The sequence below is a fragment of the Bos indicus x Bos taurus genome, chromosome 5, assembly GCF_003369695.1.
Source record: "Bos indicus x Bos taurus breed Angus x Brahman F1 hybrid chromosome 5, Bos_hybrid_MaternalHap_v2.0, whole genome shotgun sequence".
Classification (NCBI taxonomy): Eukaryota; Metazoa; Chordata; class Mammalia; order Artiodactyla; family Bovidae; genus Bos; species Bos indicus x Bos taurus.
This window is the reverse complement of record NC_040080.1, coordinates 21,543,531-21,570,617: the sequence shown is the minus strand read 5'-3', so window position 1 is coordinate 21,570,617 and position 27,087 is coordinate 21,543,531. Positions and strand designations below refer to the sequence as shown.

Genomic DNA, 27,087 nt, shown 5'->3' with positions numbered 1-27,087 from the left:
AAGTGGCTCAAACACAGTGCACATTTCATTTTGCCCTTTGAAGAGGACTGGTATGTCTGAGCGGCCTTCTTTAGGCAGTTGAATAACAGGAATCAGGCCAACCAAGTTTACCATCTTTATCATGCGGTTTCTAAGATTGCTTGGGATTATTTCCATACGAGAAAGCTGGGAGAAAAAGGCGTGGGGCATACTGTCAATGGGGAAGATTTTGGAATGGGCCTAAAAAGGGTGGATGTAATTTTCACTTACATGACATTGTTCAGATTTTGATCAGCTTGCCACAATCATCTGTTAGGGGACCGGGAAATGTGGTCACTCTCTAGCCCAGAACGAAGAACATGGACTTGAGATGGTGGAAGTGGGAGGGCACTTAGTTATATTTCAATTAAAATAGCAACAAGTCACTGTAAAAGAAAAGAAATTTCTCCATTAAGAAGCATGGTATAGCTTGTTCATGTCATTTTGATAATATCTACATGCCTTTATATTTGTCTTGAGTTCTTTTTTTCTATTTCTTCATCAACTGCAAAGAATTCAAGTTCACCTTACATGTTTGTATCTTCATAAAGTCATGCCTCTTGAGAAATCTGTATGCAGGTCAGGAAGCAACATTTAAAACTGGACATAGAACAACAGACTGGTTCCAAATAGGAAAAGGAGTATGTCAAGGCTGTATATTGTCACCCTGCTTATTTAACTTATATGCAGAGTACATCATGAGAAATGCTGGGCTGGAAGAAGCACAAGCTGGAATCAAGATTGCCGGGAGAAATATCAGTAACCTGGAGTATGCAGATGACACCACCCTTATGGCAGAAAATGAAGAGGAACTAAAAAGCCTCTTGATGAATGTGAAAGAGGAGAGTGAAAAAGTTGGCTTAAAACACAACATTCAGAAAATGAAGATCATGGCATCTGGTCCCATCACTTCATGGAATATAGATGGGGAAACAGTGGAAACAGTGTCAGACCTTATTTTTTGGGGCTCCAAAATCACTGCAGATGGTGACTGCAGCCATGAAATTAAAAGATGCTTACTCCTTGGAAGGAAAGTTATGACCAACCTAGATAGCACGTTGAAAAGCAGAGACATTACTTTGCCAACAAAGGTCCGTCTAGTCAAGGCTATGGTTTTTCCTGTGGTCATGTATGGATGTGAGAGTTGGACTGTGAAGAAGGCTGAGTGCCAAAGAATTGATGCTTTTGAACTGTGGTATTGGAGAAGACTCTTGAGAGTCCCTTGGACCGCAAGGAGATCCAACCAGTCCATTCTGAAGGAGAACAGCCCTGGGTGTTCTTTGGAAGGAATGATGCTAAAGCTGAAACTCCAGTACTTTGGCCACCTCATGCGAAGAGTTGACTCATTGGAAAAGACTCTGATGCTGGGAGGGATTGGGGGCAGGAGGAGAAGGGGATGACAGAGGATGAGATGGCTGGATGGCATCACCGACTCGATGGACGTGAGTGTGAGTGAACTCCGGGAGTTGGTGATGGACAGGGAGGCCTGGTGTGCTGCGATTCATGGGGTCGCAAAGAGTTGGACACGACTGAGTGACTGAACTGAACTGAAAGTCATAGCTGATTGTGCACTGTAGCACTTGTAGCTTCTTCATGTATTTTGCCTGTCTATTCTGTTTGTAATTTCTGACTTAGCTAGTATAATGTTCTGTTCTAATGTTTCTAGTTATTTTTCCTAGGACTTGGGTGTGAAATGTGAACTATTCATAATTTCTTTATTCCTATAAATTATATAGAATCAACAAAATTCTTGACAGAAGGATCCTATTGATGAATGGTGAATAAAGTCTGAGCTATATAATTTTTTTCCTAGCAATTCCTACTCAAAATCTAAAATATTTGCATTCAAATATATGACTCAGGGGAGATAAAAGCACAAATTAGTGGAAACCAGTTCTCTCATATTTGTGTGTTTACATAGCTGAATCATCCTTTTAGTCTTAGCATAAATGGGAAATTGCAGCTGGCATCAAGGATAAATGGACATTATTAATGTTTACTCTGGAAATTATATAGCTACTGACTGTAAGCCATAAAAAAGGTATTCATGAAGCTTTGCATCTGTTAACAGGACCATTTGATGTAGCACTGGAAATACAGTATAAGTAGAATAGACTACTCTCTCTATGAATATCTTCACAACTAAATCACATTGCAGAGTTTTGACTGTTCTTTTTGAAATTATGATGAAAACAGTAAAGAAAGCATCATTAACGTTTGTAAGTCTACAACTGTTTTACCATAAAGCTGTCAGTGAAGCACAATAAGGGAAATATTTTAATACAAATGTCAGTTGGAATGAAGGGCTCTTTCTACTAGTGGCAACAGGAGAACTCATCTTAGGAGTGCTGAGAAATGGGTCAAGAACAGGAAAGTCTCATCAGCTGGTTTCATCCTTACCTGCTTAGCTGTGGAGAGAATCATTCAAATGTGGGTAACACTATTGGGTTCATTTACAGCGGGGCTATTTTCACATCTGTATGCTACCAGCAAACTAGCAGAGGTGATTACTCTTTTTTGGGCACTAACGAATCACTTAACTACCTGGTTTGCTAACCCCTAAGTGTGTTCCATTTCTTTAAGATAGCCAATTTCTCTCATTTCTTCTTCACATGGCTGGAGTGGAGAAGGAACAGAGTGATTCTTATACTTTTCCTGGGCTCTTTGCTCTAACTGTCTATTAACCTCTTAATGCTCTTGGTGAGTTGTGGATGAGTAGCTATAGAGAGCCTGAAAGAAACACAGCTTTGCATTTAGATGCAAATAAAATTTTCTATCTTAGATGCCTTATTCTTCTTAGCTTGACCTATGTTATCCATTTTCATCTCTCCCTGGCCTCGTTGTGCTTTTATTTTTCTCCTTGGTGAGACACACCAAGAATTTCCAACTCAACCTGAATGGCTCAGAAGACACCAGCTCAGAGGCCCATAAAAGGACCGTGAAAAGGGTGACAACCTTCCTCTTCCTGTTCATCATTTACTTTTTCCACTCCATTAGGGAGCTGGATCTTTCTTAAGGTACAGCAGTATCAGGCCATGATGTTTGTCATGAAGATTTCAACTGTCTTCACTTTGGGTCCTCTTATGTTTTAATTTCGGGGATTAGCAAGCTAAGAAAGATCACCTTGAGTTTAATTTTGAATCTTATATTCTCTTTGAGAAAACCAAGATCATTAGTTTCATGGACAGAATTTAAATGTACTTTATGTATTCTGGAGAAAATGCCTTAATGGAAGAACTTGTAGATTCATTTTCAGTTTTAACATATCTTTCATCAGGTCCATTTAGGACCTTTCATCAGGTCTTTGTAAGGTTTCCCTTACAACCAGTCATTAATTAATTATATTTTCTCAAAGTGTTTTGAAACAATGTTTGATTAAAGGAAATATGCCTGCTATAATAACATTTGCTGGTAACAAAAAAAGTATTTGAGGCTTTAAGAAAGAGATTAAAAATATGTAATGGAATAGTAATATATATAATACCAGTTCAGTTCAGTCACTCAGTTGTGTCTGACTCTGCCACCCCATGGACTGCAGCACACCAAACCTCCCTGTCCATCACCAACTCCCAGAGTTTACTCAAACTCATGTCCATTGAGTCAGTGACACCATCCAACCATCTCATCCTCTGTCGTCCCCTTCTCCTCCTGACTTTAATCTTTCCCAGCATCAGGGTCTTTTTCAATGAGTCAGCTCTTCACATCAGGTAGCCAAAGGATTGGAGTTTCAGCTTAGCATCAGTCCTTCCAATGAGTATTCAGGACTGATTTCCAATGTGATATAAATAAATGTGTATGAAATCACATCATAGAAAGCAAAAAGAGTAAAATAATTTTTAAAATTAAACATCAATTCAAAATTGGAATAGGAAAAGGATTTTAAAATGTAATGTGGAATAATTTTCATATAAATATAATTGTAAAATTACTCTCACATTACAAATTTTGTAAAGAATATGAAGCAGTGAGAATTTTCATACTCTATTCCTAGGATTATACAGTAGTCCAATTACTTTGGCCAGTAATATGACACTGTTTAAGTAAGATGAAGATAAATATGCTGACTCAGTAATTTTGTACCTTAGAGAATCTTTGTACCTCTACATCAAGATACACATATAGAAATGTGCATATCGCTATTGTCTTGAGTGGCTAGAATTGAGATGTCACCAAAGTTTCCATCATTGATAAATTGGGTACTATAGAATACTGGTATAATAGAATACTACACAGCAATGAAATGAAAAAATAGAGCTATATGTTTTTAATTGAATTTACATAACAAAAAATCAACAAATCAGAGCTATATAGATAATAATGCACATAGGAAATTGAGGGGAAATATCAAGATATAAAAAAATGCACTGAAATTCCAGACTCATATAGTTAAAAATAGGTAAACTGTATAGTTTTTGAAACTTATAAGATTAGTGGCAAAACTCTCAAGTTAAACAAATGAGTAATTATTGTAACAATTGGGATAGTAGGGAGGTCTGGAGGGAAGAGAAATGTTATCAAAAGAAGGAATATATGGGGAGGTCTAAATAGCTGGCAAAATACTATTTTATGAGTCAAATGTAGCACAGTGTCAGCAGTATAATTTTTTGATTCCTATGCATTTTTGTTTTCTTACAATCAATATTGGTCTTCCATTTTACAGTAATTTAAATGCTTAGATGGCATAAAAAAAGAAAGAAAATTATTGAAAATAATATTAGGCAGGAACCATATATTCTCATAGATAACATAGTAATTTGAGTTATTGCTGAATAAAGAGGAATACAGGATTATGGTAGTATTAAATCTTAGTTAAATTTTACAAATGATTTAAATTAACTGAAAAAATGAGGATGTGATAAAGGAATTATAAATCCACATTATTAACACTTTAGTTCAGTTCAGTCACTCAGTCGTGTCCGACTCTTTGAGACCCCATGAATCACAGCACACCAGGCCTCCCTGTCCATCACGAACTCCCGGAGTTCACTGAGTCTCACGTCCATTGAGTCAGTGATACCATCCAGCTATTTCATCCTCTGTCGTCCCCTTTTCCTCCTGCCCCCAATCCTTCCCAGTATCAGAGTCTTGTCCAATGAGTTAACTCTTCGCATGAGGTGGCCAAAGTACTGGAGTTTCAGCTTTAGCATCATTCCTTCCAAAGAACACCCAGGGCTGATCTCCTTCAGAATGGACTGGTTGGAGCTCCTTGCAGTCCAAGGGACTCTCAAGAGGCTTCTCCAGCACCACAGTTCAAAAGCATCAATTCTTTGGTGCTCAGCTTTCTTCACAGTCCAACTCTCACATCCATACCTGACCACTGGAAAAACCATAGCCTTGACTGGACGGACCTTTGTTGACAAAGTAATGTCTCTGCTTTTGAATATGCTATCTAGGTTGGTCATAACTTTCCTTCCAAGGAGTAAGCGTCTTTTAATTTCATGGCTGCAGTCACCATCTGCAGTGATTTTGGAGCCCCCCAAAATAAAGGCTGACACTGTTTCCACTGTTTCCCCATCTATTTCCCATGAAGTGATGGGACCAGATGCCATGATCTTTGTTTTCTGAATGTTGAGCTTTAAGCCAACTTTTTCACTCTCCACTTTCACTTTCATCAAGAGCCTTTTGAGTTCCTCTTCACTTTCTGCCATAAGGGTGGTGTTATCTGCATATCTGAGGTTACTGATATTTCTCTTGGCAATCTTGATTCCAGCTTGTGCTTCTTCCAGCCCAGCATTTCTCATGATGTATTCTGCATAGAAGGTAAATAAGCAGGGTGACAATATACAGCCTGACGTACTCCTTTTCCTATTTGGAACCAGTCTGTTTTTCCATGTCCAGTTCTAACTGTTGCTTCCTGACCTGTGCATAGGTTTCTCAAGAGGCAGGTCAGCTGGTCTGATATTCCCATCTCTTTCAGAATTTTCCACAGTTTATTGGGATCCACACAGTCAAAGGCTTTGGCATAGTCAATAAAGCAGAAATAGATGTTTTTCTGGAATGCTCTTGCTTTTTTGATGATCCAGCAGATGTTTGCAATTTGATCTCTGGTTCCTTTGCCTTTTCTAAAACCAGCTTTAACATCTAGAATTTCATAGTTCACATATTGCTAAAGCCTGGCTTGGAGAATTTTGAGCATTACTTTACTAGAATGTGAGATGAGTGCAATTGTGCGGTATTTTGAGCATTCTTTGGCATTGTCTTTCTTTGGGATTGGAATGAAAACTGATCTTTTCCAGTCCTGTGGCCACTGCTGAGTTTTCCAAATTTGCTGGCATATTGAGAGCAGCACTTTCACAGCATCATCTTCCAGGATCTGAAATAGCTCAACTGGAATTCCATCACCTCCACTAGCTTTGTTCCTAGTGATGCTTTCTAAGGCCAAGATAATCACGATGGTGTGATCACTCCCCTAGAGCCAGACATCCTAGAACGTGAAGTCATCCACTCTCAGTTTCTTCCAAAGTGGTGTAGAATGACTAAATCATGATTTTATCCTATTGGTAACCAAAGCACTCAGAATAGAAGGCAGATGTTGACATATTCTAGCTAACACTACAAAAAAGGAGAAGATACTTTCTTTAAGAGCTTGTGTTCCTAGTATTTTATTCAGTTTCCCCATAGAAGATATTTTATGTAAGAGCAAAAGATAATTCCTGTCACTGAAAAAATACGCTTAAGAAAATGAATAATCAAGATAAGAATGAATAATCAAGGTTAAGAATTCAGTAGATGTATCTTTTAATTTCATTTTAAAAATTTCATTTATTTTGGCCCCACCAGTAGCATGTAGGATCCCAGATCCTCCACCAGGAATTGAACACATGCCCCCTGCATTGAGAACGTGGAGTCTTAATCATTGAAATGTCAAGGAAGTCCCAGGAATCAGGAGTTCCTGATTTATTTAGCAACCAGACACAATTTAAGAGAAAATCAGTGAACTGGGAGATAGCTATCCAGAATGAAACACAAAACCACAAAGATATAAAAAATAAAACCCACAGGGTGAGAAACATGAAGGTTATAGTCAGAAAATCTTCACATATTTGTGTATTTTTGGACAGTACTGTTGAAATCTGGCTTAAAGAATTTTGAGCATTACTTAGCTAGCGTGTGAGATGAACCGAGAGAGGTGCGGCTTACAAACCCAGCCAGCGCACACAACCCTTGCAGCACAGAGGGCAGGCCTAGGTAGCTGAGTGTGACACCGCATACAAACCTATGGCACAGAGGGCGGGCCCAGGTAGCCGGCAGACAAACACAGCCGGTGCAAAGGGCGGGACTGTGGTGCTGATAGAGGGGAGGCATACAGACTTGGGCAATGCATACAACCCTCCCAGCACAGCCAAAAGAAGAACAAATAACCCCCGCGACAAAGATTGCAGTCAGTGAGACGTAAGAAGTGCACATAAACCCCATGACACAGAGGGCGGGCACGGGGAGCCGAAACAAGTCCACACTAGCTCCTCGACGCAGAGACCAGCCGGGCCCTGAGACAAGTGCACAAGCCGACGACTCAGAGGGTGGACTTCGGGAACTGAGAATCAAGTGCACACAGCCCTGCAACACAGCAGGTGAGCTTAGGAGGCTGAGGGTTGCCCACCCAAGTTGCTGTGACGCAGAAGGATCCACACAAGCACCTATCTAGCAAGTTTCTGCCAGCAACGCAGGGTGGGACAGGGGAACAGATGCACCAGCAATGATCCCAGGGACAAGTAGGGGACTGGCTGCACTGCAGTTACGCTGAGAGTCACTTTGACTGCTGCGGAAGTAGACGCACCTAACACCGCAAAAGCCAGAACGACTGCCCAAAAGCATACTGAACCCAAAGACACTCCAAAACCTACTACTGGACACTGCACTGCCCTTCAGAGAGAGGAGATCCAACTCCATCAACCAGAACACAGGCACAAGCTCCGCCGACCAGGAAAAAGTCTCAGGATACTAACCCAACCCTATCCACTGAGGCAGACTTGACAGCCAAGAACTGACCTTGAAAACCCTTAAAAAATTTTTTTTTCTGTTATAAATCACACTGTTTATTCCTCCAACATATATCCACCTTCACACTAGCATTTAGCAGTGCTGTGGAGTTTTCCTCGTTTTTTTTATTAAAAAAAAAATTAGGATTCTTTCTTCTTATAATCACACTGCTTATTCTGAAACATATTTCCACCATCACATTAGCTTTTTGCAGTGCTGTGGTGTTTTCCTTTTAAGTTTTTTTTTCATATAAATCACATGTTTTATTCCCGCTACATATTTCCACATTCATATTAGCCTTTTGCGGTACTGTGGATTTTTCCTCTTTGTGTTTCTTGTCAAAAAAAGCAAGAAAAAAAAAAAAGCAAGAAAAAATTCATTTTAGTTTTCTTTGTTTTTTTTTTTTCTCCTCACTTTTTGTTTTTCTTTTTTCTTGATGAGTGTTTTGGATTTTGTTTTAAATAAATTCAACTGCTTTTCCTACTGTTCTTTACCAGCTGTAGCCATTCCTGAGTATATATAAATCTTTTCCACACATTCATCTTTACTTTTCTATCTTTTCTTTTCTCTTTTTTAAATCTTTTTTTATCCTCTTCACCACTCTTTCCTTTTCTTTTTTCCTTCCCTTCTCCTCTTTCTTTTCTCTCTCTCTCTTTTTTTATTCTCCCTTTTCTCCTTCACTCTTTCTTCTTTCACCAAGTAAGTTAAATTGCTGAGCTCTCTATGCTGTATTCCCCTGTTGGCCTTCTGCTCATGCTCAGATTTCTAGATTGAGCATTAGCTAACTCTGCTTTCAACTGGTTGATATCACCTCTGGTTTCCCTTGCTCACCAGGTCAATCTCCTGTACTGTCTTCTTTAGAATGCTTTGGTTATAACTGTATGTGTGGAAGTGTGTGTCAGTCCCAGTACTTCCCAGTATTTCTCTAATTACCTACTTGATCTCCTCCCACCAGAACACAGGCACAAGACATCCACAACAAGAAATCAACACAAACCACCCAACCAACATTTCCCTCCAAGGGCAAACATCAAAAGGAAGAAGTAATACAACTCTAAAGCCTGGGAAAAAGAGACCTCAAGTGGAGTAAGTTAGGAAAAAAAAAAAGACAATGAAAAGACAGAGAAATACAACACAAATAAAAGAGCAAGGTAGAAACACAAGACCAAATAAATGAAGAAGAAATAAGTAATCTCCCTGAAAGAAAATTCAGAAAATGATAATAAAGATGCTCCAAAGACTTGAAAATAGAATGGAGAAAATGCAGGAAGCATTTAACACAGTTAATACAATTACCAAGGACAAAGAAGAAATAAAGAAAAAGCAAGCAGAGATGAATAACAAACACAATTATTGAAATTAAAAATACTCTAGAAGAAACCAATAGCAGAATAACAGGCAGAATAAAGGATAAGTGAGCTGGAGGATAGAATGGTGGAAATAACTGCTGAAGAGCAGAATAAAGGGAAAGGAATGGAAAGAATTGAGGAAAGCCTCAGAGAGCTTTGGGACAATATTAAACACACAAATACTCAAGTTATATGGGTCCTAGAGGAAGAAGAAAAAAAGAAAGGCACTGAGAAAATTTTTGAAGAAATTATAGTTGAAAACTTCCCCAATGTGGGAAAGGAAATAGACAATGAAGTACAAGAAGTGCAGAGTCCCCTACAGGTTAAACCCAAGGAGAACACATTGAGACACATATTAATCGAGCTAACAGACATTAAGCACAAAGAAAGAATATTAAAAGCAACAAGGGAAAAGCAAAAAGTAACATACATGGGAAAACCCATACGATTAAAAGCAGATCTTTCAGCAGAAACTCTACAGGCCAGAAGGGAATGGCAGGATATATTTAAAGTACTGAAAGAGAAAAACCTACAACCATGATTACTATACTTGGCAAAGATCTCATTCAAAATTTATGGAGAAATCAAAAGCTTTACAGACATGCAGAAATTAAGAGAATTCAGCACCACCAAACAAGCCTTGCAACAAATACTAAAGGGCCATACATAGCAAGTAAACACAAGAGAAAGGAAAGACCTACAAAAACAAACCCAAAACAATCAAGAAAATGCCAGTAGGAACATATGTATCAATAGTTACCTTAAATGTAAATGGATTAAATGCACCAACAAAAGATACAGACTGACTGAATGGATACAAAAACAAGACCCATATATATGCTGCCTACAGGAGACCCACTTCAGACCTAGAGACACATACAGAATGAAAGTAAAAGGATGAAAAAAGATAGTCCATGAGAATGGAAACCAAAAGAAAGCTGGAGTGGCAATCCTTATTTCAGACAAAATAGACTTTAAAATAAAGAATATCATAAGAGACAAAGAAGGACACTACAAAATGATCAAGGGATCAATCTAAGAAGAAGACATAACAATTGTAAATGTCTATGCACCCAACATAGCAGCACCTCAATACATAAGGCAAACACTAACAGACATAAGAGGAGAAATTGACAGCAACACAATAATAGTAGGGGACTTTAACACCCCATTGTCATCAATGGACAGATCATCAAAACAGAGAATCAATAAGGAAACACAAACCTTAAATGAAACATTAGGCCAAATGGACCTAATTGATATCTTCAGGACTTTCCATCCAAATGCAGAAGAATACACTTTCTTCTCAAATGTACATGGAACATTCTCTAGGATAGACCACATTTTGGGCCACAAATCAAGCCTCAGTAAATTTAAGAAAACTGAAATTGTATCAAGTATCTTCTCTAACCATAACATTATGAGACTAGATATCAACTAAAGGAAACAAAACAAAACACAAACTCATGAAGATTTAAATAATACATTACTAAATAACAAAGAGGTTACTGAAGAAATTTTTTAAAAATCAAAATATTCCTAGAAGCAAATGACAATGAAAACACGATGACCCAAAACCTATGAGACTCAGCAAAAGCAGTTCTAAGAGGAAGGTTTATAGTGATATAATCATACCTCAAGAAGCAAGAAAAGCATTGAATTGAGACAGCCTATCTCTACATCTGAAGCAGCTGGAAAAAGAAGAGCAAAACCCCCCAAAAATCAGCAGAAGGAAGGAGATCATAAAAATCAGAGCAGAAATAAATGAAAAAAAAAAAAAAAAAGAAGAAGGAAACAATAGCAAAGACTAATAAAACTAAAAGCTGATTCTTTAAAAAGATTAATAAAATTGACAAACCATTAGCCAGACTCATCAAGAAAAAAAGGGAGAAAAATCAAATCAATAAAATTAGACATAAAAAGTAGAGGTTACAACAAACAACACAGAAATACAAAGAATCATAGAATATTATGAGCAACTATATGCTAATAAAATGGACAACCTAGAGGAAACGGACAGATACTTAGAAAAGATCAGCCTCCCAAGGCTGAACCAGGAAGAAATAGAAATTATGAACAACCCAATTACAAACACTGAAATTGAAACAGTGGTCAAAAATTTCGCAAAAAACAAAAGCCCAGGGCCAGATGCTTCACAGGGGAATTCTATCAAACATTCAGCGAAGAGCTAATGCCTATTTTTCTGAAATGCTTCCAAAAAATTGAAGAGGAAGGAACACTTCCAAACTCATTCTATGAGGCCACAATCGCCCTGATACAAAACAAACAACAACAACAACAAACAGGAAAAGACAACACAAAAAAAGAAAATTACAGGCCAATATCACTGATGAACATAGATGCAAAAATCTTCAACAAAATTCTAGCAAACACAAATCCAACAACACATTAAAAAGTTCATACACCATGATCAAGTCAGGTTTATTCCAGGGGTGCAAAAATTCTTCATTATATGCAAGTCAATCAATGTGATACACCACATCAACAAATTGAAAGATAAAAACCAATTGATCATCTCAATAGCTGCAGAAAAAGCCTTCAACAGAATCCAGCATCCACTTATGATAAAAAAAAAATGCTTCAAAAAATGGGCATAGAAGGAGCCTACCTCAACATAGTAAAGGCCATGTATGAAAAGCCCACAGCAAACATTATTCTCAATGGTGAAAAACTAAAAGCTTTCCCTCTAAGATCAGGAACAAGACAAGGATGTCCACTCTCATCTCTATTATTCAACATAGTTTTGGAAGTCCTAGCTACATCAATTAGAGAAGAAAAAGAAATAAAAGGAATCTAGATCAGAAAAGAAGAAGTAAAACTCTCACTGCTTGCAAATGATACTACACATAGAAAATCCAAAAGAAACTATCAGAAAATTACTAGAGCTAATCAGTGAATTCAACAAAGTTGTGGGATACAAGGTCAATACACAGAGACCACTTGCACTCCTATATACTAACAATGAAAAATCAGAGAGAGAAATTAAGGAATAAATACCATTCATTATTGCAACAAAAAGAATAAAATACCTAGGAATAAAGCCACCTAAGGAAAGAAAAGATCTGCATACAAAAAACTATAAGACACTAATGAAAGAAGTCAAAGACGATATAAACAGATGGAGAGTTATTCCATGTTCCTGGGTGGGAAGAATCAATATTGTGAAAATGATGATACTACCAAATGCAATCTACAGATTCATTGTAATCCCTATCAAATTATCAATGACATTTTTCACAGAACTAGAACATAAAATTTCACAATTCATATGGAAACACAAAAGACCCTGAATAGCCAAAGCAGTCTTAAGAAAAAAGAATGGAGCTGGAGGAGTCAACCTTTCTGAATTCAGACAAAGCTACAGTCATCAAGACACTAGGGTACTGGCACAAAAACAGAAATATAGACCAATGGAACAAGATAGAAAGCCCAGAAATAAATCCACGCACCTATGGCTAACTTATTTTTGACAAAGGAGGCAATAATATGCAATGGGGCAAAGACAGCCTCTTCAATAAGTGGTGCTGGGAAAACTGGACAACTACATGCAAAAGAATGAAATCAGATCACTGCTTAATGCCATACACAAAGATAAACTCAAAATAGATTAAAGACCTGAATATAAGACCAAAAACTATTAAACTCTTAGAGGAGAACATAGGCAGAACACTCAATGACATAAATCACAGCAAGATCTTCTATGACCCACCTCCTAGAGTAATGGAAATAAAAACAAAAATAAACAAGTGGGACCTAATTAAACGTAAAAGCTTTTGCACAACAAAGGAAACTACAAGCAAGGTGAAAAGACAACCCTCAGAATGGGAAACAACTGATAAAGAATTAATTTCCAAAATACACAAGCAGCTTATACAACTCAATACAAGAAAAGCAAACAACCCAGTCAAAAAGTGGGAAAGGGACCTGAAAAGACATTTCTCCAAAGACATACAGATGGCTAACAAACACATGAAAAGATACTCAACATCACTCATTGTCAGAGAAATGCAAATCAAAATTACAATGAGATACCATCTCACACCAGTCAGAATGGCCATCATCAAAAAGTCTGCAAACAATAAGTGCTGGAGAGGGTATGGAGAAAAGGGTATGGAGAAAATGCAACACTCTTGCATTGCTGGTGGAATGTGAACTGATACAGTTTACTATGGAAGACAGTATGGAGACTCCTTAAAAAGCTAGGAATAAAACCACCATATGACCCAGGATTCCCACTTCTAGGCATGTACCCTGAGGAAATCCAAACTGAAAAACACACATGTACCCCAATATTCACTGCAGCTAGAACGTAGAAGCAACTTGGATGTCCATCATCTAAGTTATCCATCTAATATTTGATAGATGAATGGATAAAGAAGCTGTAGTACATATACACAGTGGAATAGTACTCAGCCATAAAAAGGAGCACATTCGAATCTGTTCTAATAAGGTGGATTAAACTAGAGCCCATTATACAGAGTGAAGTAAGTCAGAAAGAGAAATATAACTATCATATACAAATGCATATATTTGGAATCTAGAAAGATGGTTCTGATGAATTTGTTTTCAGGGCAGTGGTGGAGAAAAAGGCATAGAGAACAGACCTATGGACAAGGTGGGAGGAGAGGAGGGAGAAGGGGAGATGTATGGAAAGAGTAACATAGAAATTTACAACACCATGTGTAAAACAGATAGCCAATGGGAATTTGCTGTAAGACTCAGGAAACTTAAACAGGGCCTCTGCGACAGGCTGAAGGGTAGAGTGAGAAGGGAGATGGTAGGGAGGTCTTGGAGGGAGCGGGCATGGGTATACCTATGGCTGATTCTTCTTGATGTATGACAGAAAACCACAAATTCTGTAAAGTAATTATCCTTCAATTAAAAAATAGAAAAAAATTAAATAAAAAAAGAAATAATGGTAGCTAAACTGCACAGAATATCTTCAGCGTGTTTCAAAAGAATAGCTGACTTTTCATAATAGGAATGAAAAAAGATATCTTTCAGATATAAGAAAAATTATTGTATATACATAGTTGTAGTCATAAAATGACTGAAAATTAATTGAAATAGTAAACATATGTGAGTTTAAATGAATGTTGACTGTATGGAGGCCATATTTTGTGGGGTTAAATATATGTATAATAAATAAAATATAAGAATAGCAGCATATAGACTGAGAATTTTAGTTGAACTATTTTTTGAATCTTTTCTTTTTGGTGAGGCAGTTTAGAGTTTCATATTCAGTAAATCTAGAAGAAAAACTCTACTTTTAAGCATATACGAAGTGTATCAATAATATGTAAAAGAATGCTCATAGTATCATTACTTTAAGTAGCTAAAAAAAAAAAAAAAGCCAACTATATGTGGATAAATATATTGAAATTCAAAAAATATGCCAGAAATGTGTCCATGGCCAATTACTGCTTTATGTTTTCATCTTAGCAAATAATATGGGACCAAGAACCTGGGTGTTCATTGGAAGGAGTTATGCTGAAGCTGAAACTCCAATACTTTGGCCACCTCATGTGAGGAGCTGACTCATTGGAAAAGACCCTGATGCTGGGAAAGATTGAGGGCAGGAGGAGAAGGGGACGACAGAAGATGAGATGGTTGGATGGCATCACCGACTCAATGGACATGAGTTTGGGTAAACTCTGGGAGTTGGTGATGGACAGGGAGACCTGGCATGCTGTGGTTCATGGGGTCACAAAGAGTCGGACACGACTGAGCAACTGAACTGAATTGAAGAACCCACAGTTCTTGTCAGAGCCAGGAATGGAATTCAGGCTTATCTTCTTTTTAGGCTGGAAAGAGCCCAGGAGTGTCTTACCTCCAATATGGTTGCACTTTTCATTAAAAACTGCAAAGATTCCCAAATCTATCTTATGACATAACTATTAATGTCAACTTGGGACTACAGAGTGTGGATTTCCTTATATTAGTGAAGGATATTTAAGTTTTAAGTAAGAGAAAAGTAATTCAAGCAAAATTATGGATTACACAAGTGAAAGTTCCAAGGATAAGACCTATTTTATATGGCTATATTTAGATGAACATGCCAAAGCCTTTGACTGTGTGGATCACAATAAACTGTGGAAGATTCTTCAAGAGATGGGAATACCAGACCACCTGACCTGCCTCTTGAGAAATCTATATGCAGGTCAGGAAGAAACAGTTAGAACTGGACATGGAACAACAGACTGGTTCCAAATAGGAAAAGGAGTACATCAGGGCTGTATATTGTCACCCTGCTAATTTAACTTATATGCAGAGTACATCATGAGAAACACTGGGCTGGAAGAAGCACAAGCTGGAATCAAGATTGCCGGGAGAAATATCAATAAGCTCAGATATGCAGATGACACCACCCTTATGGTAGAAAGTGAAGAAGAACTAAAGAGCCTCTTGATGAAAGTGAAAGAGGAGAATGAAATAGTTGGCTTAAAGCTCAACATTCAGAAAACGAAGATCATGGCATCCGGTCCCATCACTTCATGGGAAATAGATGGGGAAACAGTGGAAATAGTGTCAAACTTTATTTTTGGGGGCTCCAAAATCACTGCAGATGATGATTGCAGCTATGAAATTAAAAGACGCTTTTGGAAGGAAAGTTATGACCAATCTAGATAGCGTATTGAAAAGCAGAGACATTACTTTGCCAACAAAGGTCCATCTAGTCAAGGCTATGGTTTTTCCAGTGGTCGTGTATGGATGTGAGAGTTGGGCTGTGAAGAAAGCTGAGTGCCAAGGAACTGATGCTTTTGAACTGTGTTGTTGGAGAAGACTCTTGCAATTTCCTTTGACTGCAAGGAGATCCAACCAGTCCATCCTAAAGGAGATTAGTCCTGGGTGTTCACTGGAAGGACTGATGCTGAAGCTGAAACTCCAATACTTTGGACACCTCATGTGAAGAGCTGACTCATTTGAAAAAACCCTGATGCTGGGATGGATTGGGGGCAGCAGGAAAAGGGGGTGACAGAGGATGAGGTGGCTGGATGGCATCACCGACTCAATGGACATGAGTCTGAGTGAACTCTGGGAATTGGTGATGGACAGGGAGGCCTGATGTGCTGCAATACATGGGGTCGCAAAAAGTCAGACACGACTGAGTGACTGAACTGAACTGAACTGATTTAGATGAACAAGAAAACTCTCCAAGCCCAAAGATAAATCTTGAAAATCAGCACACTTGTTCTTAACCTTATTAGTAACATTAGAATAAATCTGTCAACTTACCTGACAGAATATGACTCCTATATTCATCTCAAGTAGATAGAGTCTCTATCAGTGGTGTTATTTTTTAGTACATTTAACAGCCTTCCCTTGTGTGGTAGGTTAAATACTGGCCCCTCAACAGTCTATATCCTAATCCCTAGAACCTGTGCATAATGTTATGTGCAAGGCAAGGGGAGATTAATGTTGCAGATGGGATTAAGGGTGCTAGTCAACTGACTGAAATCTGGGGAATGTCCTCGATTATCCATTGGAATCCCAAAGATCCTTTTCATTGGAAGAGAGACAGGAGAGTCAGAATGAATGAAGAAGATAGGAAGATGTAACCAGAGATCAGAAGACCATGACTGTTGGCTTCAAAGAAGAAAGGCATCCTTGAGCTAAGGGATGCAGCCAACCTCTAGGACTTGGAACAGTCTAGGAATGGATTCTCCCCTAAAGCCTCTGGATGGAATCCATACTTTCCAACACCTTTCTTTCAGCCCACATTGATGTTAGCCCAGTGGGATCTTTCCTGGCTTCTCAAGAACTATATGGCATCAAATTTGTTTTGTTTCAGTTACAAACTTTGTGGTAATTTATCACCAGCAACAAGAAATAAATATTACATTTTATTAAAAACGCACTGAATTTTTCACCATTGTAACTTGTGATGTCTATCCAATCTAAACCATATTCACACATTATCCAAACACTTGTTTTCTGTTCATTGCATAAATATCTTCTGAAAAGGACAACTCAAATTCCAGAATAGTTATCTAGTCATCTCCTGCAGCTAGTTGGCAGATCAATTTCAGCCAGACTGGGCATATTTATCGGGTACAGAACTTTGTTTTATACATTGAACCAATTGCTTGACTGTTTCATCAATTAAACTTATTGCTCTGAAATTTATCTGGCAGATTTGATTAAACTCTATAATTTCAAGCAACCCATTCCACAATCTCCAGTCTCAACAGTTGTGGCCCCTCAGTTTTCATTCCAATCCCAAAGAAGGGCAGTGCCAAAGAGTATTCAAACTACTGCATGATTGCACTCATTTCACAAGCTAGCAAGGTAATGCTCAAAATCCTTCAAACTAGTCTTCAACGGTACACGAACTGAGAACCTCCAGATGTACAAGCTGGGTGTAAAAAGAGCAGAGGAACCAGAAATCAAATTGCCAACATTCGTTGGATCATAGAGAAAGCAAGTCAATTCCAGAAGAATATCACTGACACTATCCATCTCTTCTGAAAACTAAAAGAGTAGTGTACTTGCTCACTCAATATCACAGAAATAATCAACCCCAAACTTTTCAACTACAAACACTGAAAAACTCAGATGTCTACCTCCACTTACACTCCTTTCTTTTCTTGCCACTCTGTTAAAACTCTTCTTTCAATTACACTAACTTGAATTTGTGTGAAAGAAATACTGGACACCTGTTAGCAACATGGCCACATAAAATATCTGTTACATGGGGAAGAAGAGGGCAAGAAAAACCATTATGAGGCTTTGGTGTTATTTCAAGAACATACTGGAAATCATCAGGAATTTTAACTAGGCGAACCAGAGGGTAGAAAGACAGAGAGGGAAAGAATAATATCAATGGTGGTGGTTTCTATTCTCTTCATGAATATTTGCATTTATATAATAGTTACACAGTTTCTCCCCTAAAATTAAAACATAAGTGTACTAACAATTACTCTGCACTCTCTGGGCATTTCTTCTGAAACGACTTATCTCTTCTCTATGTTTTTTATATTTGACAATGAATTCTAGTTTTGATTTTTAAAAATTTAATTGCTTTAGGATCTTATTGAAAAGACTTGTGAGCATTCTTCTAGGTTTCTTTTGGTTTTGCCTCAAGTGAGAAAATCCACTTGTAGCCTCTGTATCATGAGTTATACAAAAAGCTTTAACATATAACAAGTTAAAACAAGTTTTCAACCTGTTTTGCTTTTTTTTTTTAATATGTGTGGAAATTCTGAAAACTGGTACCAGGATTCAATGACTTAGGGCAAAAAGAATATTGCACATCAGTGCAAGTCACTCTTACTCACATTTGCATGAAAATCAAATGGAATTCAGCCTTTCAATTGTTAGCAGTGTTGGAGGGTTATTGTATATGTTTTGTGCTTAGTTGCTCAACAAACTCCTGAAGACCACACGGACTGCAGCCTGCCAGCCTCCTCCGTCCATGGGGATTCTCCAGGCAAGAAAACTGGAGTGGGTGACCATGCCCTCCTCTAGGGAATCTTCCCAACCCAGGGGTCAAACTCAGGTCTCCCACATTGCAGGCGGATTCGTCTGAGCCACCATTGTATATGTCAGCACAACTATTTGCAAGAAGCAATAACATATGTGTTAGTACAGATTTTGTTGCCCACAGCAAGTCTGAAGGATTTCTAGATTAAAACTGTACAGTGAAGTATGAGGTATGTATTAGGGAACCTGATGTTACAAAACCATTGACCAAAATTGCCAGCCCTGGTGAGGCACAGTAATGACCACTTGCATGAGTTGTCTCACAACAGGAGGTCCAGATACGGAACAGGAAATTAACACAGATGTTTTGCCATAATATGTTTGAAGGATTTTTAGATTAAAACTCTTCATTAAAGCATCACATATTGGCCACATTGTACGTGATATGGAAGAACATGAAGCAAACTATTAATTATACCTTAGGGATTAGGATTTTTTCCTCTTTAGGAATTTCAGTTGATTTGCAGAGTATTGTTGCTGATGATAGAATTAGGAGACTTCATTATATATGTTTTTGGAAATTGAGAGTATTCTTGAATTAGATTAGTTATAAGCTCACATATCAGATTACCTTGGGTGACTTTATCCTAAGGCATTTATCTCAAGAATTAGTTTTATTGAATACTATTTGTGAATTTTTTAGAAAAAAATTGCTTTCTACTGTTTTTTTAACCACTTCTATATTCTGATGTTAAACTGGGAAAAAAAAATTCTTTTCCTTTGCACATGAACTACTTATTTGGCTCTTTTATTTGTATGACACTTAGAGAAAATACGTTAGTTATTATATCTGATGTCTTGCAGTTTTTAATTCCTACCATCTGTAAGATCCATTCTCATTCATACTCTTAAAATGTGTGTTAATATACAATATCTTATAATTCTTCTGTTGTGTATTTTACCTTCTCATGCATTACACTTTATCATTTGTGGGGTGGGAGTTAAGTGTGATTGTAGGTTGAAGCCCTAAGAGGACAAAGAAGAGGTAGGGATGTATCTTGAGGGGGGTCAGCATTCCTCCATAAGACATCCAACTTAAGAGAAGTCACCACACTTTTTCTGGAGAGGGAGGACCAATCTCCTCAGTGAGGGGAGAAGAATGATTCATCTGACAAAGGAGGATCAGTAGAATGGAAGGGTTTAGGGTCCTCCAGATTATTTGAAATCTGACCATACATCCCCAGTAAAACTTCTAGGGTCTCACACATGAACCCTGTGTCAGTTTGGATGCAACCACATAGTAGGAATATAAGAGAAGGATACTCTTATTCAAAGATCTCATTTAAGGCCTAATATGTAGCTATGTGATCTTGATGTATCTTGAGCAAACTGTATAAATTCTATAATCTCAGGTCACACATTTTTCAAAATAGAATAATCTTCAAATTTCTACTAAATGATGTTTTTTAAGAAGCAAGTCTGATTTCAGTGACAAAAAGTCCTTGTAATATAGGCACATATCTAGAGAATATTGATTATCATCAATGTAACATCAAAATATAAATATTCTGGTTAAAATATATTTACTTTAAACTTAAATACTGAAATTCATCTGTACCAATTTTTTTTTAAATTTATGAATTCTATGCAGTCATCTACCTTCATTCAGCCTAGGTAGAGTTCAATTATTGGTTCTTTTTATGTGTCTTCTGACCTACCTCTTGAGAAACCTATATGCCGGTCAGGAAGCAACAGTTAGAACTGGACATGGAACAACAGACTGGTTCCAAATAGGAAAAGGAGTACGTCAAGGCTGTATATTGTCACCTGCTTATTTAACTTATATGCAGAGTACATCATGAGAAATGCTGGGCTGGAAGAAGCACAAGCTCGAATCAAGACTGCTGGGAGAAATATCAATAACCTCAGATATGCAGATGACACCACCCTTATGGCAGAAAGTGAAGAGGAACTAAAGAGCCTCTTGATGAAAGTGAAAGATGAGAGTGAAAAAGTTGGCTTAAAGCTCAACATTCAGAAAACTAAGATCGTGGCATCTGTCCCATCTCTTCATGGGAAATAGAGGGGAAACCGTGGAAACAGTGTCAGACTTTATTTTTTTGGGCTCCAAAATCACTGCAGATGGTGATTGCAGCCATGAAATTAAAAGATGCTTACTCCTTGGAAGGAAAGTTATGACCAACCTAGATAGCATATTCAAAAGCAGAGATACTACTTTGCCAACAAAAGTCCTATACTTGGACTATAAAGAAAGCTGAGTGCAGAAGTGATACTTTTGAACTCTGGTGTTGGAGAAGACTCTTGAGAGTCCCTTGGACTGCAAGGAGATCCAACCAGTCCATCCTAAAGGAAATCAGCCCTGAATATTCATTGGAAGGACTGATGCTGAAGCTGAAGCTCCAATACTTTGGCCACTTCATGTGAAGATTTGACTCATTGGAAAAGACTCTGATGCTGGGAGGGATTGGGGGCAGGAGGAGAAGGGGATGACAGAGGATGAGATGGCTAGATGGCATGACCGACTTGATGGACATGAGTTTGAGTGAACTCTGGAAGTTGGTGATAGACAGGGAGGCCTGGTGTGCTGTGATTCATGGGATCACAAAGAGTTGCACATGACTGAGCAACTGAACTGATGTGTCTTCTGTTCCTTAGTCAAATGATATTGTTGATTATGATGATGATGATAAAATTTCATCCCTGCATTCAGTTTTCCACAACAATTTAAATTCTGCAAATGACTCTTTAAACATGGAGGTTTTCATGCTTTTTTTGTGCATTTTAGGGAAAGGCACTGGAAGACAATGTTCCTTCATTAACATCTATACAAAGTAAATTCTCTTCTTTAACACATACAACATGAAAACTTACAGCAGATATTACTATAAAAGAAGAAATACCCATACTTGTTGGCAGGGAGATCACATACTAAAACATTTGAGAGGAAAAGAAATGGTTTTCACAATGTTAGCTGAGGACCAGTGTGATAATAGAAGCCTGTATTTATTGAAATGGAAAGGAAGCCACAATAAAATCAGAAAAGCACCATAAGACTCTTAATTTTCAATCCATTAATTCATCAGTAGTGGTATTTGGGATGGGGGTTTTTCACTCAGAGGAAATGTGAAGCACACAGGATAAGGTCTTTTTTTTTTTTTTTTTTTTAATCTATGAAATCCATAATAGGCATTTGGGGAAATGGATTGATGGGAATAATGATCTGAACCAACTGGGTAAGACACTGGAAAATCAACTTCATTACCCTCATTCTCACCAGTTTATCCATAAACAGAATGTGTTTTTAATCATGGTACTGATGGATTAATTTCTATAGTGTTCATTGCAGATCTACATAACTTTGGTCAAGCTGGAAAACTTATAATTCTGATTTGCATTGTGATCAACCACTTGAGTGTGTGGTTTGAAATCTGCCTCAGCATCTTCTCTTTCTTGAAGATAGCCACTTTTCCCATCCTATTTTTATTTGTTTGAAGTGGCAGCTTTTCAATGCAGACTGGGCAAGTATTTCAGTTTAGTTTCCTAAAATGAGAGATAGATCTCCTAGTGCATGCTTCAGGAAGAGGATTCAGTCCCCGGGTGACTGAAAGTAATAGCAGTTGTCCAATATTGCCCACTTATTCAGCTTCCCATGTCCACCCTCAACTCCACATTTAAAATTTACAAAATGTCCCTGATTCCATCTAGGAAAAGACAGTTTCCATCACTATATTAGATGTCTGCCTTGCATTACATATAACCTCAAGATCCTAGTGATTATGATCCTAATATGTTGAATGTAGTTATGACCAAGCTTCATCTAATGGTTTAGGCTTTCACTGTATATACTACATATTGGGTTTTAAAATTTTCCTTACTAACAACTGAAGTTGATGAACACAAATTATGGAGAGGTTAGACAGGAGAAATTAGCACAATGACAAGTCCTTATTTGCATGCTAACAAATCAGAATTCATATTTTACTTCAGCATCAGTTAAGAAGTAATCCATCCCATTTCAAGGCCACAGAGAATATGAATAGAGTCAATTTGAAATATTAGGAAATAGCAATGTTTTTCATCCAGACAACAATGAGCTCTTCCAATATTATTTCCTGATGCTTTCCTGCTTGATATTCATCAAAGAATTTATAAGAAACAGGAATTTCACTGTACATCCAAATCAGCTGTACAAAGAATTTAAGGTCAGAATATTGAAAGAATCACAACAGTGACATTAGACTTGGATTTTTTTTAGACATGATAATGTTTATGTCAAACATTGTTTCCATTCTATTAATGACAGAATTTGTTCTGGGAAATTCTGCCAATGTCCTCATAGCACTGGTGAACTGCAATGACTGGACCAAGAGACCAAAGATCTCAGCTGATGGGATTCTCACTGCTCTGGCATTCTGCAGAATTGTTATGCTCTGGCCAATGTTAATAAATTGGTATGTAATTGTGTAAAATCTAACTCTATATAATTCAAAAGTAAAAATTATTGTTCATGTTGCCTTGACAGTAAGCAATCATTTTAGTAACTGGCTTGCTACTAGCCTCAGTATATTTTATTTGTTGAAGATAGCCAATTTCTCCAGCCTAATTTTTCTTCACCTGAAGTGGAGAGTTAAAAGTGTAGTTCTCATGATGATGTTGGGGACGTCATTGTTCTTGTTTTTTCAAGTTGCAGTGTTAAGCATGGATGAGGCTATTCAGACAAATGAATATGAAGGAAATACCACTCAGAAGATCAAACTAAGGGACATTTTACACCTTTCAAATGTGACTCTGTTCACACTAACAAACTTTATACCCTTCACTATGTCCTTGACATCTTTTCTGCTGCTAATCTTTTCCCTGTGGAAACATCTCAGGCAGATGCAGCTCAATGGTAAAGGATCCCAAGATCCCAGCACCAAGGTCCACATAAAAGCCATGCAAACTGTCATCTCCTTTCTTTTCCTGTTTGTTATTTACATTCTGGCTCTAATTGTATCAGTTTGGAATTCTAATCAGCTGCAGAAAGAACCAGTCCAAATGCTTTATGATGTTGTTTTAATCATGTATCCTTCAATCCACTCATGTTATCTTGATCTGGGGAAATGGGAAATTAACTCAAGCCTTTCTGTCATTTCTATGGCAGTCAAGATGCTGGCTGAAGGAAAGAAAATAGGTGGAAACACATGTCTTTTAGCATAAAATTAAGGGATGAAGTCTATAATGTCTTATACCTTCTATTGATGTTTTGAGTATGCATATAAGTGAGTAATATCTAAAGGTTTACTTAGAAAAGTCCTTTACCTAGGCTTCTTAGAAAAGTGTGTATGCATGTGTTTATGAAAGATATAAAACAGATAAGATTACCATACTATTAACCAATATATTTCAGATAAGCAATCTAATTTTACAAATATTATGTGAAATGCCTCAGGATTATGTAGCAATGCATATTTAACTTACATATTCTATACTACCACTTTTCTGCTGAAAAAAATATGTATATTTATGAATTTTATAGAACTGACAACTTATCTCAGGAAATTGTTTACATCCTACTGTTTGAGCCTCCAATCATTTGGAATGTAATGACCTTCAATTCTGAATCAACATGAGGATGTATATTTGAGATAGATTTTTATCCATCATGATCACTTACTTCATGGTTATTGGAGAATAATTAGCAATATTCTTAGGTAAATATGCTCACACTAAAATTCAAGAATAGCAATCATATTCAGATACATTTTACATATGTGTACAATCAGTTCTATGAAAGAATATTAGATTTATGAACTTCCCTAGTGTCTCAGACAGTAAAGAATTTGCCTGCAACATGGGAGACCCAGGTTCAATTCCTGGTTGGAAAGGTCCCCCAGAGAAGGGAATGGCAACCTACTCTAGTATTCTTGCTTGGAGAATTCCATGGACAGGAGCCTGATGGGCTATGGTCCATAGAGTTGCAAAGAGTTGGAAATGACAAGCAACTAGCACTTTCACAAAAACTTAGAAAAAAATCAAGTTCTGTTATATGGATGAAGAATAAAATAATCATGACTTATTTTCAGTGTTGCTATATTTCCACATGAAGTTATAAAAATAACTTTTTAGACTTTTTAGCTAAGAAGATATGTGTTGAAGTCGACATCTGATGTCAAATTATTCATTTTCCCCCTAAACCATCTTGAGGCTTCCTCTGAAATGCTAAGCATCTCCTCCATTTTGCTGCCTAAAATTTCCTTTTAATCTTGAGGCGAGAAGACTCGGATCGTCCCTATTTTAAAAACACATTCTATATAAGAATAGTAAAAAATTATGCTACATGAGTCAGTGGCTTTTCTGCATGTATTAAAGTGGTATCTATGATGTCTATATAATAATTATAGAAAATGTCTTCAAAACCTGTTTTATGACAATCTTGGGGAAAATGATGAAATAGAAAGGGTGTTGATGTAGTATTGATAGCAATTTTTACTACAGGAAAGAAACATATAACCTTGTTTGACAACTGTATTTACATGTCTATATTAATTCTTAGTTATGAAATTGTAACATCATTATTTACCTTAAGGTAAATAATTTCCACATCTGACTTATTCATTGGTTTTAATTATCTCTCTGTCCCAGGACAATGTAAACCCTACAATGGGTGAATCATGTATATCCTGCTTCCTGCCCCATTCCTGGATATAAAAGTCAGTCTATAGAAGAGTTCCTCCAAATGATATTCTAGTCATTAAATGGATGAATAAACTATGAGGGCTGGAAACCAATGAAAATGAAACTCATCACATACACTTCACAAACTTTCCTAATTTTGTTTCCTCACCATTCAATTGCTTCTACACAAGTCTAAACAGTCTCAATTCCAATCTCTGCATTAGACTGGGTAGACAAACTGCCCCCAAATAAGCTCCCAAGCATCACGTGACTCCAACACAATGCACATTTAATATTGCTCTTTTAAGAGTAGTGATATGTCAGAGCAGCCTTCTCTAGGCAGTTATCCATGAATCTGGCTAATCAGAAGTTTATCATCCTTAGCATGCTGCTTCCAAGAATGCTTGGAGTTATCTCCCCTTCAAGAAAGCTGCAAGAAAAAGGCATAGGGAAGACTGTGCATGGGTATATTTAGCAGAGATGGGCCTAAAATTGTGCTCATAATTTTCACTTACATAACATTTCTCAGATTTTGATCACATTGCCACAACCATCTGTAACAAAAGCTGGGAATGTGGTCACCTCTAGCCCAGAAATAAGAGAAGAACATGGAATTGAGGACATGGAAGTGGGAGGGCACTTAGTCAGATTCCAAGGAAAACAGCAAGTTCTTGTAAAAGGAAGCAAGTGTCTCTATTCAGAGCATAGTGTAGCCTGTTCACATCATTTTGATAATACTAATATGTCCTTACATCAGGCTTAAGTTCTTTTTATTTCCTTCTATTTCTTCTTAAATTTCAAAAGAGTCATGTTTACACTACATGTTCATTTCCTCATAAAATCATAATTGATTCTGCACTGTAGCACTTTACTCTCCTCATGTATATTGCCACTTTATTTTGCTTATAATTTCTGACTTAGCTTCTACACTATCTTGTACTAATATAATTAGTACTACATACTATATATATGTACTAATATATTTGTCCTTGTACCTGTGTGCCCTATTTGAAATATAAATAATTTTCTTATTCCTATAAGTCATATTGATTCTACAAAATTCTTGCGAGCTAGAAGGATCTTATTGATGAGTGAGAAATATAAACTTAATTACATATTTTTTCTAGAAATTCCTATTCAAAATTTAATATATTTGCATTCAAATGTATGACTTGGGGAAAGTGAAAGTACAAATTAGTGGAAACAAGTCTCTCTCATATTTGCATGTTGACATACCTGACCTTATTCTTTTAGTCATTAGCAGAAATGAGAAACTGCAGCTGGTGTCAAGGATAAGCAGACACTGTTAGCATTTATTCTGAAAATTACTTAGCAACTGACTGTAAGTCATAAGAAAGGTATTCATGAAGCTTTGTTACCCGCTGACAGAACTGTTTGGTGTAGCACTGGAATTACAATATAAAAAGAATAAACTACTGTTTTGCAACGATCTGTGCATGTAAATCACATAGCAGAATTTTGGCTTTACTTCCTGGAATTATGGCGAAAATACTAAAGAAAATATAAGTGAATGTCAGTCTGCAACTGTTTAAAATTTTCAGTGACATTGCTGCTGCTGCTGCTGCTAAGTCGCTTCAGTGACATTAGAAATATACAA

At 37.2% G+C, this 27,087-nt stretch overlaps 1 pseudogene; it reads left to right on the top strand.

Moving 5' to 3' along the window:
- Nucleotides 1-23,069: 23,069 nt before the first annotated feature.
- LOC113893425 lies at nt 23,070-23,985 on the top strand (annotated as a pseudogene).
- The last annotated feature ends 3,102 nt before the right edge of the window (nt 23,986-27,087 follow it).